Source organism: Coturnix japonica, chromosome 1 (genome assembly GCF_001577835.2).
Source record: "Coturnix japonica isolate 7356 chromosome 1, Coturnix japonica 2.1, whole genome shotgun sequence".
Classification (NCBI taxonomy): Eukaryota; Metazoa; Chordata; class Aves; order Galliformes; family Phasianidae; genus Coturnix; species Coturnix japonica.
In genome coordinates, this window is record NC_029516.1 from 25,525,441 (window position 1) to 25,541,604 (window position 16,164).

Sequence of the window (16,164 nt, forward strand, 5' to 3'; positions counted from 1 at the left end):
TAAAGATTCATCTGTCAGCATGACAAGATGATCCTCCAGGCAGTGAGGCAAAAGAATTAAAGAAGGACATTTATCCACTCAGAATATCATGATTAAGTTAATGCAGACTGATTGAGCAGAGTGTTCAGAGACTTGGGAGAAGCACAGGTGTCTGATGAGCTTCCTATTTGGTTAAGAAGTAGAAAGGCCTGTACAAAACATTTGCACTGTCTCCTGTTTCCAGCCACCACAACCATCACTGTAGAGAAGGTTCTCAAGTGTAACATCACATTACTAGGAAATCTTTGGAAAAGGTTCTTTTCCTTCCCCCTTGCAATGTATAGAAAGGGGCCAAACAGAAAGCTAAAAGGCAACCTAATATTGTATACTAGAAACAAAACTCTGTCTTACCATGTCAGGACAACAAAATGACAGTAGCAGTATCTGAGACCACATGCCTACCTCAACCACTATCTTATGTTTGACAGCAGATAGTAGCAAATACCACATAAACTATACTATATATGAGGTGAGTACAGTACATGTAATTGTCTTAGTTTCAGCTGGGACAAAATTGTTTTCTTCAGAGTGTGATGTTTTCTTCAGGTATGATGCTGTGTTTTGGTTCTCGAAGAAAACCAATGCTGATAAAATACTGATGTTTATAGTTGCCGCCAAGCAGTGCTGTATAGAGCCAAGGCTATTCACAGCGAAGGGCTCAAAGAGGTGGGAGAGAACAGAATCAGAACAGATTATTTAAACTGGCCAAAAGGATATTCCATACAATATGACATCAATCAGAAGGAGCTCTGAAGGAGGTGGGAGTGTATCTCTCTCTCTTCCGCTGCTTGGGAGGCAAGCTAGGTATCAGTAGAGAAGTGGTGATCAATTACTTGGCATCACTTGCTATACACATTCGTATATACATATAGTCACAACTATTACTGTTTTCTCTATCTTAGTAAGTAGTTTTTTATCTCAGCCCCCAAGTTTAGTATCTTTTTTCTTTTTTTTTACTATTTTCATCCCAATCCCACTGCGAAGGGGAGTAGTGATTGAACAGCTTTGTGGTGCTGAGTCACCTGCTGAGTTAAACCACAACAGTGCTACTTCACTAGTTTGCTTTCTCAGACACCAGCAAACTCCAGTCTGCCTAGATGAGTCTAACACTGGTACAAGTACACTGGAACAGTGAAAAGTGCTTCATCTCCAGTAGAAGACTGATAGCAGAGAACTCTATCCTCAGTGAGAATTAATTGGTACTGTCAAGAGAGAAACATCACCTGTTTGATAAAAAAGATACATTACCTGTGAGGGAAATAAATTAGTTATGGACTACAAGGGTGGATAGCAATAGGACAAGGGGTGAATGGTTTTAAACTAAGATGGGAGAGGTTTAGGTTGAATATTAGGAGGAAGCTTTTCACACAGAGGGTGGTGACGCACTGGAACATGTTGCCCAAGGAGGCTGTGGATGCCCCATCCCTGGAGGCATTGAAGGCCAGTCTGGATGTGGCTCTGGACAGCCTGGTCTGGTGGTTGGTGACCCTGCCCATGACAGGGGGGTCAAAACAAGATGATCATTCTGGTCTTTTTCAACACAGGCCATTCTATGATTCTGTGATTCCATGACTAAGGAAAATGTAGGCATAAGGAGAATAAAAGGACTAACATTTTATCGGTCCACTTTTGCTCTGCCCCTCCCTGGAAACTCTCTGGGCACAATTAAAAAAATATATGTGGAAATACAAAGTTACTTAAAATATACTCTAACTATGAACAAACATTGGAGTTTATGTGGATGTAAGACATTATACTCCAAGAGTAATAAAGATATCACTGAAGAAATATACAAACTGTAGCTAATGAAAAAAATGCAAATGTGGTTCATTACATGTTTGTATTAAGTGGTACACTGAATAATGTTCCATAGATATGTTCTGCAAATGTGGCAAGCTTTAGCATTTTCTTGCAATGCCAATAGAGAAAAAATCATTCTTAATCGTAATACCTTTCGCTAGGAGGATGATGCAACTATCAGCTATCTTGTAAAGGGTTTTATTGAAGCATAAATTACCTGAATCTTATTATATTTGATTGTTCCTGCTCATGAAAGTATAAATGTTTGTGTGTGTGTGCGTATGTGCGTGAATAATCCATGTAGTTTTTCCTGAATGAACCTCCTAAAGGACTAGTATTTAAATGCAGGAACAATGGATTTAAAGTAATTGTTTCAGAGGACTCAGCAAATCTGTAGATGAGGACACATGGGATGCTGCTTTTATAAACACGCAATCCAATTCAAAATACTGGAACTAAGTATAACCTTTAAATACTGAAGGTGACCAGATGCCTCAGACAGTTGATAATGCAAAACAGAGCCTTTAAAGCTTTTTATTTTTTTTAGCCAATGGAGTAAGTCAGTGCACCTCATTCACATCACTGACATTTGAGGATCTAGATATGAGATTTGATTCCCATTACTATACGTGTAAAAATATATCTGTTAAAAATATTGACTGTAGAAATGGCAGTTGTATTTAATCTCAGAGCACTGCTAACAAGACAAAGATTTGCTCAGTCTATGATATTTGTGACATGATTTTCTTAAATATACTAGAGAATGCAGCTTTGGGACTGCTTAAAGTTTTCACCAGGGTAACTGAAGTATTAGTGTTGGCTGTTTTATTTAAAAGGATTGCATGATCTGTAAGTAACTGCAGATCTTCCTTTCCTTAAATAAGCCTAAAATTTTAAATTAGGAAATTTACTTTTTTACTATTGAAGATTTTACCTTTCTCCTTACCATCACTCTTCAGCTTCAAGTTTTTAATTTTCATTTTATAATCTCTATCTGACACTACTAAAAGGAAGGAAAAAAAAAACCACCAATAATTACTCTGCCTAAGAATAAAAATATCAGAAAAAAAAAAGGATAGAAATTAGATTAGAGAAATATGATTTTGTTTGTGTTCAGTGATGAAAATGAAAGATTTAGGGAAATTGGTGGGACAGATTTTAGAGCCATATTATCATATAAGAAAATAATTACTGAGGCTCAAGATTGTAAGATATTTTAAGTACATAAAAATGCATCTGTCTATCCTACGATTTTTAATTCAGTAACATTCTCTTGGAGTTTAACTTGTTCTGTTTCAATGCACTATGTTTACAGATCATTTAGGATGTAAAAATGATACTAAGCTGTTTCTTTGTTCTCCAAGAAAACCACTGATGTGCTACTTTTTTTTTTAGCCTTCATCATAATGGACATAACTATAGTTCATTATCAGAAGAGCCATTTTATTTATCTTTTACATTTCCTTACAGTGTGCCTAACATTTCATGGATTCTGTTGCCTGTATGCAAGCCAAAGAAAAGCAGGGTTCAGAGTAAATGTGGCTAGATGAAGACAGGACATGGAAGAGACTGCAAATCCAGCAAATTATCTCTAAGGATTCCCTAATTTAAACACCTCATTTCCAGAAATGGTATGCATTCCACAATGTACAGTCCCTATCAGGAGTCAGTAACGAGCTGCGTTCCTTATTGTCCCTGATAAGTTTGTTAAGGATTTGTTCCACTTAGGCTTCCCCATGTTCAGAATGATTTCAATGTTGATAATCAGTTCTTTGCATCTCAGAATATGTATGAGCTTATTCTATCTCAGGGTGGTGCAAGACTCCTTCTGTTACTGGTTGGCAGGAAACAGCACATCTGTGTTGCAGAAATGGGCCTTCAGAGATTCTCATTGTTTCCTGAGCATTTTCAGGTTTCAGTTCCTAAAAGATCTCAGACTTTCCTTTCTGCTCAGATTATGAAAGAAAGGACTATGGTCAAAGACACAAATACAGTTCTATAGCCTTTGCAAAATGTATTAGAACTTAATTACAGTTTGATCAAATCAGTCTGCTATAAGCAGATTCAAACCCATTCATTTTTTACTCTTTTCTACAGTAGCAGAGAAAATGTGTAAGATAAAAAAAATGCTCTATAGGTACTAGCATGACAGCGTCAGCCCACGACTTTTAGGGCCATTTAATTATCTCTTCCAGTTCTCTATAACTGCTAAAGTTAATAAATTTAACATTCACATTCCAGTCTTTCCCAAATTATTTTACCATAAACAAACAATCAGAACACCCATTTTAATATTATCAAAACTTATATTATCAAAGCATTAAATCAATTAAAAAAATAGAAACATGCAATTGATTTTCTAGGTTTTCTCAAGCAAGATCTAACTTTCACTGAAAGTAATAGAATTTGAGAAGAGTTCTGAAAATACTAGAAAACAAATATATTAATAGGATTAATGTTTGCATTAATTTGCAATTGCACCTCAAAAGACATTATGATTCAGCTATACTTTTCCCAAGAAGAGAGAAGCAAATTTAGATAAACTCAGAATCCAGTCAGAGTAATAGAAAACTCTCACTTAGTCTTGATCGAGTCATTAATCCTATACATTTAATTTAGAACCCAGTATGGTGCTCATACTTCCAGCCATCATGCAAATAGAAGCATGAGTTTCAAAGACATTAAGCTTACGTGTATCAAAATTACAGATGGAGTTATGACAAATATCTTTTTTTCTGATTTGCAGCAAGACTCAGCATTCAGTATCCCATAAGCATTTCATTTTGATTATATGGAGTGGTGGTCTAGTGTTTCGTATTGGGAAGAAAATGAAAAACTCATGGGAATGAAAAGAAAATGAAAGGAAAATGAAAAAGGAAAAGAATTGCCAAAGAAAAAAGTCATACAATCTTATGTTACAAACCTTTCTGGTTCACTGAATCTTAAATGTCAAAGACTCTATTTCTTGGTCCTCCTGCTGTTTCTGATTCTAATATTCCCAAAAGCCCATGCTGCAAAAAATCTAAAACATTTCTAAAATTTCAAAAGAACTAAAAGCTCAAGAACATTCCAGTTAGTTTTAATATGGACGTCATATACATTTACCAATATATCATTGTGAAACTATATTATTTCACTCAGTACCCAGGCAACAAACCTGCAAGTAGTTTGAAAATCAGTCCTTGTCCCCCTAATGTGTTACCTGCTTTTCCAAAAATCACAAACGACTGCTACCCATCTCCTAGCAACTGCTACAAAACCTAGCAACTGCAGGATTTCTTTTAGTTTTTATTTTTAATCACCTTCATAGAGTTGATTCTCATCTGTGATCACAATGAGATCTCTTCAAAGGCTCTACAGGTGACCTTTCTCAGCTTAGTTGTATGGAACTGTATTATGTTTGGTAGCTATGTACATCTGTTCTGTGTGCTGCTACAGCATATGACTGTAACCAAATACTTAGTGGAAGGAAGAATTCAGAATGAATTTAAGTTTGAAGGTCTGCATGTACAAATCCTAATGAAGAGATTCCAGTGTGTCCCTCATGGCAACTCAGGCAAAGTCCTGGGGGGATAGCATCCTCCTTGATTCAGCAGCTAATACCCAAAAGCATAAATGTGTTTAACAAACATAATACATGTATTTTTTAAAGGGGGGAGAAATGTTTAAGGTAAAAGCAATCCTATCATATGCTAAGGTACTTCTCTAGACATGAAGTACTGAGCAGTTGATGCAGGTCTGTGTTTGGATGCCTGTATGGAAATCTGCCTTGTCAGTAAAGGATGGTACTTCAGGGAAACAACTATATACAGAGTTTTTAATCTGAAAGTGCCAGAATCTTAGTGCAGACACTTTTGTGGGTTCTCAAAAAACTGTAGATGAAGTGGAAAGCTTCAATTTTCTATTTGTTGTCAGCAAAGCTGATGGATAGCTATGAAACTGAAAGTATTAAAAATTCATGCCAATCTCTCCACACTGCACAGAGCCTAGATCAGAATGTGACCCGCACATAGACCTCAGAGCTTTCAGACATTTCAGTAGAAATTCTATTTTAACTAATTTATAAATTAATTAATTTTCATATAACTTGTGTGAACTTAGCAGATTAAAGTGGTGAAATATAAAAGGAAAAAAAGTTTTCTATAGGGTAAGTGGATCCATTGGCTACTGTACTTCTTGAGAAGAGTCATGGATTCTAAGAATGAGCTGAGGATAAAGAAACAGATATTCTACCAATAAAATATGTGGGCAAAGGACAAATAAATTGTTATCTCTTAGACTCAGCAATAAAGATGCACTCCTTTTGGTTTTTCAGGATCCTTTCTTTCAGTTATAGGTACAGTTGGTAAACAGATTTTCCTAACTATTATGATTTTAATGCCATTACTATACTAATCTTCAGATTAGATGCCCGTATTATTACTAGGAAGAGTCTACTGGGTTTTCTGCAGAATTTATCCCTCTGCTTTGCACTTCAACACTGAATAAACTGTCAGTATGTACATAGGTTGCTCCAAAAGCAATGCCTTCTATTTATTTTCATGGAAATTACAAAATATACATAGAGCACAATTACATCATTTGACAGAGCAAATTCTCAGCTACAAAATGCTATTTTTCAATATAGTCACCATCATTACCTATAGATTTTCATCAGCAATCAAACTCATGCCACACTTATCAAAATCTGCACCTATTATCACCATTGCTGAAACGTACCACCTCTGCCTCACCGTACTTACATTCATTTTTTAGTTTCCATAGATTTCAGCAACCGTCAATGAATGTCAGTGGGTACCATTTTTTTCCACATGGAGGAATTCAGTGACACATCTTTGCTTCAGAAATACTTCCATATCAGATGCCATTTTGTCAGACTGCCCCTTTACTGCCGCCTGTCACATGGCAACAAATTGTAATGGAATCTTGATGGGAAGATTCAAGCTCTACTGCCACACCACTACTGCAACATCCACCTCAGATGTTGGTGGCCAACATAATGAAATACGAGGCATTAGTTTCATAGCAGCTCTTGTGTACTTGTATTTTTCCTGATTTTTCTGTTTGAGAAACATCTGATTTTTATTCATTCTTGTCTGGTCAGATGAGTTCTTCTTGTGTTACAGGATCTGTAGAAAAAGAAACTGACAGATGAGTCTCATGTGTTTTTTCTATTTTTGAATATTCTAATTCAGACCTTTAAGATGATTTTCCATTCAGGTTCAGATCTTCCTTTGACTTTTTCTTTTTTCTTTATGCAGTGTATAATTTGAAATAGTAAATTCTATGTATGTAACTCCTTACTTAAAATAATAATAATAATAATAATAATAAAACAGCAAAAAAAAAATAAATAAAAAATAAAAAATGCTGCAGCCAAAAGTTTCCAAAAGGAATCATATAAATATGAGTAGAATATTCACCTTTCTAAGTGTAAGGGTGATACATTTCTATCAGAAAATATCTTGATTAGGTAGAGGTTATGAATTATTAAAAAATACATAAAGAAAAAACAAAACAAAAAAAAAACAAAAACGTTGGAAGCATATTAAAATAAGTGAGTAATATAGGCCATGAAAATTGTAAAATGATTTTTTAAAAATCTTTTCATGTTTATGAAAAGAATGATTACTAATTACCTGCTGCCTACTAGCTTTGAAAAGGTGGGTTTGAGTCTCATAACATTACTAAAATCTGAACATAAAAAACCTCTTGAAATTAAATTAAAGAAAGAAAGAAATTAATGAAATTAAAGACTACTTTCACTACTGTAAATCACTACCCATCACAAATGATGAGGTTTTGGGTTATGCTTGTTTTTATTACACAGCAGAATGCATTATGGAAACCTTATTTCATCTTTATTAATTCCCTGGAACAGAAACACTGACAGTTTTGAGAGGATATTCTGCAGTTATTGAAGGGATCGTGTATAGAAAGATTTTGAATAGCCTCACAAGCAAATGATATTTTGCTATCTCTGATCCCATTGAGCTTGACTTTGCATGGATTGTTCAACATTTTGAGAGACTGTTGCTTTGATCACACTTTTACATGTTTTTCCCATTTTCAGTCTGCTACAGGGATTCACTGTACTGATACAAAACAAAAGCAGTCTGCGCTGCCTTCTGTATCTGCACATTCAGAAGCTGGCAAGGCTGCTGCACACTTTTTTCCTACAAATCCATGGAGTGTGCCTGCAGAAATTATGCATCTGCATGTGCTCCTGATAACATGGCTCACAGCTGTTTACCTTGCTTTCCACAAGATCTCTGTAAATACAGAGCAAGGGTCAGGGGGAAAAGAAAGAAAAGAGATGCACAGCAGAGAGCATACATAAGCCATGGATTGAAGGCGAAAGTAAAACACTGACATCCCACCAAGCAGAAAAAGAAAAGATGTTTAGCAGAAGTGTTGTCCCATCCCATTCCCACGTTTGTTTTGCACAGTGAGAAAATAGTGATTACAGCATGCTTCATTGCCACAGATCAAGTGCATCAAACAAATTTATTACTTGTATTCTGAGTGAGCTGTTGCACATATGATATATAGTCACATGTACTCTAAGCCAGCAGTGTATTAACCTGTAACTAATCAGTATTCTATGAGGGAGGCAAATTATGGTAAGTAAGGATAAATTAGATTGGGTAAGGTTATACAGATTGCAGGGAAGGTAAATTAGGGTAGAAAAGGTTATATGACCGGTCTTGTCAAAGCATCTGTTGTGAGATGATGTCCAAAGGGGAAGAGGAGTGTCATACATGCTGGGGGCTGTCTCAGGCCAGCTGAGGGAAGCTCCAAAATCTGTCCTCTGGTTTTATTCCCTTTTTGCACATGGTTTGCCGTGATAAGCAAGGGTGGAGGGAGAACTGTCACAAGGTATGCAAACTAAGATATAAACAGGGTCATGAAAAACAGAACAGAAAAGGAACTTCCATTGGTTCCTTAGGACCTTATTTTCAACTCCCAAAAATGTGAGGGATTGTTCCTAGGTTAATTTTCAGTTTTAAGGTCTCTGTGTTTTTGCTAAAGATAACACTTTTTTTCTTGTCAGCTTCCACATGTAGTTCAGGCTCTTGACATGAGTACTAGGCCATACACTGCTGGGTTCAGATAACAGAAGTGGAAATGGTTGAAGGTGAGTGGAGGGACAGATGCATAGCTACAGCCTTATCTGGCCGGCATGGCTAGGATCAGTCCTTGTTATTGACCAGAGGATGTCTATCAGACTGATGTCCCATCCTGTTCTCCAGTCTTGCATGACCTCTCCCCTTCTTCAGCAGGTTATGCTTGGGCCGTACTCCACATGTAAGATTTTCATGGACAAGCCCTACTCACAGTGTAGTGATTTGTCATTCTACCATTTTTAAGTATTACTATTTTTATTTATTTATTAATTTAGGCAAATAACTACTTCTGGAAAAGTAGTTGAAGATGCCTTCAGAAATTCAACTGGAGATGTTTCTTTACATAAGTGTCTGCAATCACCATGCAGCTTTATGGGCTGATTTTTATCCAAATACAGCAGTCTTCATAACAGCAATATGCCACTGGCATCACTGTTACACGATTTCTCTGGCACACTGCAGCTTTTTCTTTTTCTTTTTCTTTTTTTTTTTTTTTTTTTTTTTTAATAAGATCAGCAAGATCTAATAAATCTTGAACCAAATTGCAGAAAATCTCATAGCACCTTGAAAATATTGCTTGAGCCTTTTTTTTTTTTTTTCAGAGCCACCCCCTACACAACTACCAGTCTTTCAACTTCTGACTATAGCTGGGGTAGCATGGCTTATGTGGAGCTTATAATCATGCATCTCTTTTTACTACTGTAGAAAACAAACAAACAAACAAAATGAGGCAGCCTTAGAGAAGTACATAAAGGTGGAAGGATGCTGCTTGCTACCCTGATGCTTGGAGAGCTTGTGCTCAGAACTTTAAATTCCTGCATGCCTAATGCAGGAAGAAATACATACAGCTTATTAAGGAAGAAGATTACACATCAGGAGAGATAACTTCAGTGTTTCCATTATCATCAGATTTTCTATATTTCTGGAATCAGATCCAAGAACAGACTTAGGTGAGGATGAAGTGTTAAAATTCAGAAATTTCAGTCCCAGAATCCTTTCTGCCATTTATTCCCATCTTTGCTCCCAGAATTAAAGTTTCTTAGGTACACAAAGTTTTTATTTTTCTGTCACCCAAAAAGCACCTCAAGCAAGATATAAATCATGTACACTCTTGACGAAATTAACAAATGATGATTTAACTTCGTTAGTTTATATTAATTATAAGGCAGCTCTTGTGAGCAATTTTAATAACACACTAGTAATATTGTCATACGTGGAAATACTGATAGCGAGCAGTTAACAGCATTAGCTATAAGCACATAAGCCTGCTAATTTATCACTACATTTGGAATTCTAGGTATTTATAATGCTCAAAAAAAAGATGTATGGTAATATTAAGTCAGTAACTTGTGAACAATTGGGAAAAAAAGAACAAGTAAATAGATTGTGCTAATAACCCATTGTAGCAAACCCATTATAACAGAACAACAAAAAACACTTTATCTGTGGTATGCCTGGAATTGTCTCAAACACTTGTAAGATAAGACCATTGCCATGACAACAGCATAAAGGCTGAAGATGTGGTCAGAGGAGGGAGCCCTGTGGAGACAGGACTGCCTTGTTCTGGACAAAGCTCCTCTGTTCAAGCAGAGTTTTTTACTGCAGGGTTTTTACTGTAGAGTTGTTGACTGAAAACTTGTTGATGGCAAACTTGCTGACAACAAATTCCACAAATTAGCAGACATAGAAGGATGCCCAAGAGAAGCTTGGGAATTTCAGAACTTTGGAAATTATGGACAAGTGCTCTCACAGGCCAAGAACTCCTTCCCCTGTTGACTGGACCAATGATGGAACCCAAGCCAATGATCCCTTTCTCTTCCCATTTCTCATTCTCTGCCCCCTGTCCCTTCTCACTCTCTTTTCTTTTAGTTTTCCTCTTATTATTGTTAAGTAATGCTATGTTTATTTTTATTTCTTATAAAGTTTAACTATACAGCTTATACAGATTCAATTTTAATGATATAGGGTAGTAAGAGTGCCAATACTTTTAAGAGAACTGTAGTACTTGTTTCTGGACTTTGACTGTCATTTAATCTTAATCTAATGGAAGGTATTTTTGAATATCATCATCCTTCTCTCCCTTTAGAGGCAGGACATGACAACCACTCATGTCCTCTAGTTAGAAGTCATTTTTTTTCATCACTGTTCTTCAATGAGCATTCTGGCACACAAGGATATGGATGACATTTTTCTCATACTGGTGCTCACTCTTTCCTCACTAGTCCTAGTTAAAATGTCAACTCATTCCATGTCCCTAGAAGTTCTGAGTAATACTGATTGCCTCCAGGGGAGAAATGTAGTTGCTTGAACATCACAGCTGACATTTTTAGCTACAATTGGTCCTTTTCCAATCCCTATTTGGATTTTTGGCATTTGGAGAAAAAAAGAGGGTTGGAGTTGGTAGGGGGTGAGGAGATGAAGACAGACATTGAGACAGAAGTTCCTATCAAGAAGAGAGAATATCCCTTTGGCAAGAGGGCACCACAATAACCACAGCTGAGCTTTCTGAAGAAGCTGTTAAACTGTGACAAAAAGCTGTGAGAAAGGCCACAGTGCCAAGCCACAGAAGCCACACAAGACAAGTGCAGACAAAGAAACGACTGTTGAAAGGGGAATAATTAGGACTGTGAGGATTTTGGAAAGAAAGGTTCAGCACAGAAACATAAAAATATAGAAAGGAACAAAAAAAGCAAGGAAGCAGACATTGGAAACTCAGATTTGTCAAGGCTCTGTTCCAGGAAGCAGCAGAGGCTGCTTGTCTGCATTACTCCTAATAGCTCATTAATTCTTAGTATCATCTGCAAGTTTTAAGAAATCAACTGTTAGGAGTTTTTGTTTGTTTGTTTGTTTGTTTTGGTTTTTTTGTGTGTTTGTTTGTTTTTTAATTGCAATTTGTACGTATCTTTTTTATGAAGTCTTTTTACGCAATCCTTTTTTTTTACCTTGCTCAAGATGCCAGGTTAGGTGACCAGTAAGTGAAGCTTACACGTGAACCACTTTAGCTGTCAACACAGACAGCACTGTGCTTCTGTTCTCAGCAAAGGAGAGTGGAAACAGATCCCTCTCTTTCCACATTCTCCCAGACAATGCAGTGCTGCTACTTGTCAGATAGTCTTCCCTAGCTAAGCATGGAGACCCGGACCCATGAGTTTCCCTTCTGAGACGGCTGTTACATGACACAGAAAAGGTCAGAAAATACATGGAGGACATAGTAATGCATAGCTGGAGTAATCATGCTTGCCCCAAAGGGCTGATGTCTGTCAGTGAATGCAGGGAGAGGATTAGGCAGATGACATGAGCAGGTATTGGAAATCTATCACTTCCTATCATCATACAAGATGGCATATGACAAAGTAAACAACATGACATCACATTTATCAGCAACAGCCTTAGTCTGCTTCTGGATGTTTAACTCACAGATTTCAATATATTGCCACCAGCCATCAGCCTGGAGTATGTGTTCCATAAGATCCTGTACCATGCAGAAAACACAGTGTGTGGTTTAAGCTGGCAAGTGGCTCAGCACCACACAGTTATTCGCTTACTATCCCCCTTCCCAGTGGGGTAGGGGAGAGAATTAAAAAACAAACAAACAAACAAACAAACAAAACAACAACAACAACAAACCAAAGTAGAAACTGTGAGCTGAGATAAAAATATTTACTAAGATAGAAAAGGCAAAGGAAACTATTTATGATCACAAATGATGCACAAGTAATTGCTGACAACTTACCAACGGATGCCCAGCCAGCCTCCTGAGCAGAAGAAGAGAGCAAGATGCCCTCCCACATCCTTCAAAACTCCTTCTGCTTGATGTCATATGGTACAGAATATCTCTTTGGCCAGTTTAAGTCAGCTGTCCTGATTCTGTTTCCTCCCAGATCCTTGGGCCCTTCACTGCAAATGGCCTTACAACACTGCTTAGCAGCAACTATAAATGTGTTATAAACACTGTTGAAAGGAGAAATCCTAGAACCAAAATACAGCGTCGTATTAGACACTCTGAAAAAAACAATTCTCTCCCAGCTGAAATGATGACACAGAAAATGAAGATCTATTTCTGTTCAAGTAAATGGCATTTACTTCTTGTATTATCCTAAAGTAAGGATTATGTGATACACATATCCATATATATCATGAAGTTCAAGAAGATATTAGTTATTATTTGATTTATGGGCATTGGCTCATGAAGTTTAGTCTGTCTAATCATGGTGTTGGTTGACTCTCTGCTTCTCATTTCTCATTGCTGATTGCCCCATTTCCTGAGCATGCTTCTTTCCTACCAGCCTGAGCTGATCTTTCAGGCACAGAAGCTCTTGTTCACTGGGAGCAAGACTGTCACAGCACTGAAGCTTGTCAGAACTAATTTCCTTTATCGGATAAAACAAAAAAGTCTACAAGAGCAGGAGTTAGAGCATTCAGAATATATTTTCAGGGTAGCTGCCTCCAAGGATATAGGACACACCACTTGCCTCATACTGAGCTTTTTTTCAGACAATGCAGATTTGGGCAACAGGTACCAGGAGCTCACCAATGGACAATGATCAATGATCAATAGCATGAAAAGAAACAAAAATAAGTCTTGCTTTCACAAGTGAGCCATATATGTCTCCATGGAGCTGGAGATGACGACGCAACCAGAATCTCCAGGGTACTTCCCAAATAAGCAACTCATACTTCAGAAGGCAACTTATGGACAGCATTTCTTCAAGCTTCTTAAATACACATGCAGGAAAAAATATATAGAAAAATGAAGCAGACAGCTCTATGCAAAGAAAATCTTCTGAACTACACATTCTGTAGATATAGACAATTTTAATTGCATGCTAATACAACTCCAGTGACACTGAAAGCCAAGAAGGGAAACCATGCATTATCAACATTAAGAACCCTTTAAAAGTATTTGAAATAAAAGTAATCTCTATCATCATTTTTATATGGAAGAATAACATTAAAATTATGTGATTCACATTGACAACTACAGCATTTGTTGTTTACCGTGTATCCCTAATGACAGAATATAAAATATTTGTTGCTAAGAGGCAAAAGGAAACTACTAGGTTTCCAAAGAAATTACTAGATGGCCTATTTAAATGCATCTCTGACTGAAACATAAATTGGCAAGAAAGTTTTATGATTAAAATGAAAAAATTATCATCCCTATTAGTGGACATTGTTAATGTGCCCATCTATTAGAAAAGACAAGTGGAATTAAATAAAAATGGTCTGTTCTTGGGTGAAAATTAAAGTGAGTATTGGGAGGAATTAGAATAAAGTAAGGTTATTTTTTTTATCTCCCAAGATCAATTGAATTATTTTGTGGTTCCAAGGTGCTAGGCAGGTTATGCTGTAAAGATCAGCCATTACTTCAGGGAGGAGAAAATTGATAGATTCATTAATTCACAAAGAAAACTTGAGATCCTCCTAACCAGCCTGAGAGGAGGATCATCACTTCTAACTTAATATAACTCAAATCTAAACACTTATTTGCAACCACTTAAATGATTTGATATGTTTAAAAACATAACTCCCTAGTATGCCTTCAGAATAATAATTAAGATGTGCACAATCTATCCATACTTTCAAAAGAAAAATAAAAACATATCATCAAAAATTAAGAGTTTATTATATATTCAATAAGAGTACATCTGATGGAGATAAGATTTATTAATTTACCAGGTAGAACAGGAGATTCTAGGTTGTGATTACACGGTTAGAGGTGGTAATGTGTCACTCAGAAAGTCCTTATACTGATATGTTCTGTCAGAATTTCTGATGAGAAAGAAATTAGAGGCATGTGCCCCAGATAAAGTTGTCTAAGGTTTCCAGAGTACAAAATCCATTTTTTTAAGGGCAACACAAGCAGTTGTAAAGCACCTAAGCCATCATTCCAAATCCTTACCTGTAAAGGACATCTACGCAGCGAAAAGGAAGGAAGGAAGGAAGGAAGGAAGGAAGGAAGGAAGGAAGGAAGGAAGGAAGGAAGGAAGAAAGGAAGGAAGAAGGAAGGAAGGAAGGAAGAAGAAGGAAGGAAGGAAGAAGGAAGGAAGGAAGGAAAGGAAGGAAGGAAGGAAGGAAGGAAGGAAGGAAGGAAAAAAAAGGAAAAAAAAAAAAGAAAAAGAAAAAAGAGGGCACGACGCCAAGGAAGGAAGGAAGGAAGGAAGGAAGGAAGGAAGCGAAGAAGGAAGAAAGGAAGGAAGGAGGAAGGAAGAAGCGAAGGGAAGGAAGGAAAGGGAAACGGAAGGGAAAGAGGAAAAGGGAAGGAAAGGAGGAGAGAGAAGGAAGGAAGGAAGGAAGGAAGGAAGGAAGGAAGGAAGGAAGGAAGGAACTTGCTTTGCTGTTATTTGAATATATCAGTGCATAACATTCCAAACAACACAGTTTATGAGCTGTCTAAAGAAAATAATATTACTTGTTGTACTAGGATTTCTTCTCCTGGCACAAAAGGGTGAAAAATGCTTTGCTCTCTGCTAATAAGGCTTGTCATGTGAGGAAAGAAACTACCTCTAGTTCTGTCACAAAAAATTTCCATCTTGATCTCATGATGGAAGAAGTACTAAAGTGGTACCCTAACTCAAAGCATAAATGTCTTTCCCAGGCACTATTATGTTGAGAGCCAATACTTGCTCTCCTGTAGAGGTAAGATAGCAGCTATTCCTCTTTAGAAAGGTTGTTAATGAAGAAGAAAATAAAGATTTCATTGACTAGTGGAATCCATTCAATGTGTCTTTTCGGGTTTTTAGCAAAGTTTTTAGTATTGTCTTTCACAGTATCCTTCTCAACAAATGTCCAGCATACCGCTTGACAAGTACTTAATATGGCGTGTGAAATACTGGTTGATCAGTCAGGCTCAAAGTGTAAGATGATAAATGTGGTGACATTGCACTGGTGGTCAGACATTGTTGGGGTTTCACAACACTCCAGTTTAAGGACATTTCTCTTCCAAGTTTTTATATGTGATCTGAATGCAGGACTCAAATGAATATTAAGTTTGCAGAAGATACTAAATTAAAAGCTGCCGTGGACCATTTCTCAATAGTAAAGAGGCTTTGCAGATACCATCTGACAAATTAGTAGCCTAGGACAACATCATAAAGTTTAACACGATCAAGAGCCAGTTTCTGCAACTGAGATAGGGCAATCTTGGATATATGTACAGACTGGGACATGAGAAGCTGGGGAGTAGCTCCATGAAAAA